At 41.5% G+C, this 6,286-nt stretch overlaps 1 protein-coding gene across 8 annotated transcripts in view; it reads left to right on the top strand.

The window, feature by feature from the left end:
• Nucleotides 1-141: 141 nt before the first annotated feature.
• STK33 (serine/threonine kinase 33) overlaps nucleotides 142-6,286 on the top strand; it is a 172,840-nt gene continuing 166,695 nt past the window's right edge. For all 8 annotated transcript variants that reach the window (XR_006208407.1, XM_042958654.1, XM_042958655.1 and 5 more), the window contains exon 1: nucleotides 142-355. The gene's annotated coding sequence lies outside the window, so the exon portion shown is untranslated. The remainder of the gene's footprint in view (nucleotides 356-6,286) is intronic.

The following is a 6,286-nucleotide window of genomic DNA, read 5'->3' as shown; positions in this document are numbered from 1 at the left end:
AGTTTCTCCAGGGGCGGAATTCCGGGCTCGGCGACCCCCAGAGCCGAGGGTGCGCGCCCCTGGGTGGCCGGCCGGCCCGCGAGGCCTGGTGAGTTCCCCACCCCCCAGACGCCGCGCCCCAGGGCCCCGGCCGTTGCTGTGGCAACGCGCAGGCAAACCGGCCGCAGGGCCTCCCGCTGCGGGCGGGCCCGCCTCCCCTCTCAGTGTCTCCGGGGGCCCAGCCGTTGGGACCTCCTATACCCCGGGTCTGGTGTTCGGGGTGATCCCGGTCTGCCCAGTTTCAGCTCCACCTTCTCACCTCCACCCATCCTGAGACCTGACCCCTTTTGGAAGTTTAAAGTGAACTTACTGTAGGGTAAGTGTGATTTGGAAAAAAGAACACATCCTTAAAATTTGAATTTGCGGGCTCCCTACCCCCACCCCCATTTCTCTCTTTTTTAATCTCCTAGCGCTTGGCTCCTAGTAGGGCCTCAATATGGGGGACTTCTTACAGCACTTGATGCAGTCCCTTGCACACAGTGGTTGCAATCCGAGGAGCTTGTATGGCCTTAGAGCAGCCCCTGACTGGCCACGTGGATAGGAAACTTAAGCACTCTTCTCTCTTTCCTCATCTGTCAATGCAGATTGTAATTTCTCACAAAGTTGTGGGCTCGAAGGAGCTTGTGTGTGAAACTGCTTCGTGAACCGTGAATGTAAAGCACTTGGGAATTAGTCGTAAGGGATATTTGCATGCTGCAAGTGGTTTGATACTCCTGGTTCCACAGCACCAGCTAAGACAGACCTTTTTGGTCCGCCCACCAAACAGCTCCAATGTCCAACCAGAAAATAGGGTTGTCATGCATTGGAGGAGGGCTCTGTGAATGGAAAAAGAAACACCAACACATTTTGAACCTAAACTTCCTGCTTGTATTATTATGCACTCCTCCTTCCCCTCCTCCCCCAGCCTTCCCATTACAACCCGTATGCAGATATTTCGTTTCACACATTTAAATCTCTAGCCCAACATTGAAATCTAGAGATTTAAATCTCTAGCGTTTCTATCTCAATGAATCACACCATCATCCCTCCTGTTTTCAAGCCAGAAATGTTGGACTCCTTCTTCACACCTGCCACTCCCTCCCCTTCCATCTCTAAATTATCATCAAACCAATGATTATCTGTTCATTTTATCCTCAAATCAGTGTCAACGCATCCACTTATTTCAGTCCCTACCACTGGTACCCTACACCAGGCTACCATTATCTCTTGCCTGGTCTCCTATAGTAGCCTCTTAACTAGTCCAAAGGTATTCATCCTGCCCTGTTCATGTTCCTATCTGTTCTTTGCACTGCAGCAGGAGTAATCTTTTAAAAGTTAAAATTTGATTATGATACCTCTTTTCTCCTCCATCATCCCCTGCTTAAAATCCATCATGACTTTTGTTCTTAGGATAAAGATACAATTTCTTACTATGGCCCACAAATTGGGTGGCTGTATACTTTAACATCCAGATCAAGATAGTTTTGAGAGTAAAAGACAGTGCTATTATTTACACTGGGACTGTTCCCTAGCATTCCGGGGCAAATGGTTACTCTACCTGTAAGGCCCTGTGGCACCTTCCTCTTCTCCAGCCGGATCTTACACTAGGCTCTGCTGGTTCTCTGTGTTCCAATTACACTGGTTCTTTTTCAGTCCTTTGTCACCATTTTCCCTCCTACTAAGGGCCTTTTCACGTGATCTTCTCCCTGCCAGGTATGCTCTTCCCTCTTCTCTTTAGTCTGGTTAACTCTTGCTCATCCTTCGCATCTTAGACCAAATAGTTTCCCCTGGGAAAACTGCCTCTGACCACTCCATCTAGGACAGACCCCCTTCGGGTATAGGCTCTTCTGACACCGTCTCTCTCCTTGCATTTATCACAACTGCAATTTTATTTGTCTGTGTGACTGGCACATAGGATGTAGTTAATAAATACTTGAATGTCTGACTTACAAGCATTTTCCAATGTCATTAGTCTCTGAAAACGCCACATTGTGGTTAACAGCACAGACTGCAGAGGTACACAGATGGGATGCTTGGATTTGAATTTCAGCTCCCCCACAATTCCTTATTTGAAACCTGTGGGGCTAGTTGTGTTTTAAAGTTGAGAGTGTGTCTGACTATAGAAAGACAACATGGTGTGTATACTGTATGACTTTTAAGTGGGGTCTAGGGCAGTACCGTGTAATCAAACACATTACTTTTTCTTTAGTGAGATGACGTCACTCTAAGTGGGATAAAGGCTGTACATAGTTTTGCATCAGTTCAGGTCAAGTTTTGCCAAAAAATCAGTTTGCTACAAATTTATGAGAATCCTTTTTGGATTTTAGGATTTCATGTGAGTCTGTCCCAGCATAACCTTTAGGTAATCACTTAACTTCTCTGTGCCTGAGATTCCTCAACGGTAAAATGAGGAGGCTTATAGCATCTACCTACCTCACAGGTTCTGTTTGTGTTTTTGTGAGGAATACATGTGTTAATACGAGTTGGCTTTTGGACAATGTGGGGTTTAGGGGCACCGATCCCCCAACACAGTTGGAAATCCATATACAGCTTTTGGCTCCCCCAAGTGTAACTACGAATAGCCTACAATTGATCAGAGGCCTTACCGATAACACAAACAGCACATACTTTGTATGTTAGATGTATTAGATACTGTATTCTTACAACAAAGCAAGCTGGAGAAAATGTTATTAATAAAATCATAAGGAGAGAAAATACATCTATAGCATTGTACCATATGGAAAAGATCCACATGTAAGTGGATCCGCACAGTTCAAACCTGTGTTGTTCAAAGGTCAGCTGTACATGTTGCTGGCTTAGAACAGTGAATGGTCTTTCATCATTGCTATAGTAGGGTCAGCTCTTATTATATCATTTTATTAGCTTCATTACAATCCACATTGTGTATTAACTGTAATTTATTTGCAATTTACTTATTGTTGGATATTTATATTGCAAGTACAAAAATGAAGAGATGAACGTCTTTATATTTAAATCTTTTGACTAGATTTTTGATAACTGATTAAGATCAGTTCCTAAAAATGCAATTACAATCAAAGCACAGGATCATTGGGACTACTCTTGAAACATATGGCCGCCTTCAGAAAGATTATACCAGTTCACCATCCTACCATCAGTTTTGTGATGCCTGTGTTAGCATTATTATTTTTAAAAAATCTTTGCTAATTTCACAGATAAAAATAGTACCTCCTCATTTTAACTCAGATCTTTCATTATTGAGGTTTTAAGCATTAAAAAATCTCATTGTTAGCTATTAGGTATTTCTTTTCTGTGAATTACCTGCACAGACTCTATGATGGCTTTTATATCGGAGCCTCAGTTTTTAAAAATCAATGGTTTGTTTGATTTCTGCTTCCCGCAGTCCAGGCAGGAGCCAGTATGCTGGGCTTTGGCTGGAATTAGTTGGATAGGTATCCGTGGAGCCTGGGGCGAGTTGTAACTTGCCCGCAAGCTACAGAGCAAAGTGGAAAGCAGTGTTTCAGAGGCTGCGTCTCGGGGAAAATCTGAAATCAAGACCAGGCTGACCGTGTGTTTATCTGAATCTTCAGTCTAACAGGACTTGGAAGAAAGAGGGCTTGCAGGAGGTAGGAGGCAAAGGACCGAGGCAGAAGGAGGCGGAATGATTCTAAAAGACGGGGGAGAGAGAAACTGTAACCCCTTTTTCATAGGGACAATGTAATTTATTGTATGGATGAAGAGGGGGTATGCTGGGGGTACTGTCTTGGCCAGACACTGATTTGTGGGGACTCTTGATAGAATAAGGACATTAACCCTTCTTTGTCATATGGGACCATCCCCTCACAATTGCCATTTCGCTTAATTTATGATGGTTTTTTATTTCTAGAATTGAAATAATTCTGTGTTTTCTACCTATTACTCTTTTCCTTTTTGGTTCATTACCTTTATGCTTAGAAAGTACTTTCCATGCAGAGACCAAATAACTGTCTGCATTTTCTTTAAAAATGCTAGTTTGTGATGTCAGCCCATCAAGGAAGAGTTAATGGAAGTGAGTAAAAGAGAGTTGAGTAGTGTGATTTCCAACCAAAATCTAAAAGATGCTGATACAAAGGGATGTCCTCGTGTCATCTTCACGTCCCCTTGAAGATAGAGCTTACGTGCTCCAAGCGCGCTCTGAGGAGGACTTTTTCTGACGGGGTCTGTCACGCTTTGTGAACTTGTACAGTGGATCCTTAGACACTTTTGGAAGTGTCCTGAGAGGAGAAGATGTGATCTCTGAAGCTTCTTTCTACTTCTTTTGTCCTATATATGATCCTATTTAGTATTTCAAGCACTCACAGTTGTTAGATACTGCGAGATGATTTCCCTGTTTTTAAAAGAGGCTTAAGAAAAGGAAAATGTAATGTAATATTAATTGCTGACCTTCTGGCACTGGTAAATTAGTACGTTTCAAGATGTGCTTCAAAAAGAATTTTCCTTCCTGCTGAGGTCCAGTATGGATCAATGAGGCAAATTGTGTTTTGCTCAGATCTGTCTTAGTGTTCCAGAATGTAAAGAGTGGACAACTTACTGTTAAGCCTTATTGATATATTCTTTCTTAGTTTGTTAACTAAAATGAATTGTGGAGTATGAGAAACTAATCACCTCACAAACTCATGCAGTTTTGTCAACCTGAAGTTTTTGTTTGTTTGTTTGTTTGTTTTTGACCTGAAGTTCTTTTATTTCCAGAAAGGTTTATTTATTTTTAATTTTTTAACTGTTTATTTTTGAGAGAGAGAGAGAGAGACAGAGTGTGAGTGGGGGAGGGGAAGAGAGAGAGGGAGACAGAATTGAAGCAGGCTCCAGGCTCTGAGCTATCAGCACAGAGCCTGATATGGGACTTGAACTCATGAACTGGGAGATCATGACCTGAACCGAAGTGGGATGCTTAACTGACTGAGCCACCCAGGTGCCCCTATTTTAGAAAGATTTATTGAGTGAGGGGCAGTGACTTTTATAATTAATCAGAATATCTTTTCTACTTATAATGGACTAATTATCTTTCTTAATAGCCATTGATGTGTCAGTTTGAATGCCAGTGAGAATGTGCTATTACATTACAAAAAGAAAGAGCTTTCTATTGACTAAGATAAGTTAATTTAGAAATGCTGTTACCATTTGCCTTAATTTTTGATCTAAAGTATTTAGTAAACATTATCAACTATTATAAACATTCATCCAACAAATATTTATTGGGTACATATGATGTTCCAGGCACAGTTCTAGAATACTGTGTTGTTTTTCACTTGTACAAAGTTTGCTTGTGATTCAATATTCTTTTTTTAATTAAAAAATTTTTTTTAATGTTTATTTTTGAGAGAGAGAGAGAGACAGAGCACAAGCAGGGGAGGTCAGAGACAGAGGGAGACACAGAATCTGAAGGAGGCTCCAGCTCTGGGCTGTCAGCACAGAGCCCAATGCGGGCTTGAACTCAAGAACCGTGAGATCATAACCTGAGCTGAAGTCGGACACTTAAGCAACTGAGCCACCCAGGCGCCCCTGTGATTCAGTATTCTTCACATGAGCTGTACTTATTTGGAAAAAATTGGTCATTTGGACTCACACATATTCATTCAGGGAATCTAAGAAAAGCCTTATGGAAAATGTTCATCCAGTCTCTTAAGGTTGAGATGCTGGTAATTGAAAGTTCTACTCTGTTACTTTGTTGTTATCGTGGTGGAATGCTCACTGGCAGCGACAGAGCTTGCTGGGAGAGAAACCATTTACCATTTACCAAAGGCAGTGCGTCTGAGGCTCAGGTTCTTATACCCGAATTCTTTCAAGTCTGTTTGCGGTTAGCAGATCTAACATAGAGGCTCTTCTATCTGCTCTTGGGAGCTCAGCTTGCAATCAGCTGAGATACCAGGAAGAAAGCAAATATTTATCCTTGGGCGTTTTTTCACGGAAATCAAATTAATTTTTCCTCTCAACCTTCTTTATGTTGGTGTTCAGTTTATGACAATAAAATTCAATGCTTTTCATATTTGTTATTATGAAAGCAAACACCAATGTACAGCGGTGCTTTTCAAGTTAACTTAATTGCTTTTCTGTTATAGCTCTTTGATGGTACATATGTTATGTACACTTAGCTCATTTTTCATAGTTGTGCCTTTTTTATTGAGATATAATTAACATAGTATAAAATTCACCCTTTTAAAGTGTACAGTCAAGTTTTTAGGATATCACTAGGGTTTGCAGTCATCACCACTATCTAATTCCAGAATGTTTTATCACCTTAAAAGAGAAATCC

The sequence above is a fragment of the Panthera tigris genome, chromosome D1 (genome assembly GCF_018350195.1).
Source record: "Panthera tigris isolate Pti1 chromosome D1, P.tigris_Pti1_mat1.1, whole genome shotgun sequence".
Lineage (NCBI taxonomy): Eukaryota > Metazoa > Chordata > Mammalia > Carnivora > Felidae > Panthera > Panthera tigris.
This window is presented reverse-complemented; position numbering and strand designations above follow the sequence as displayed.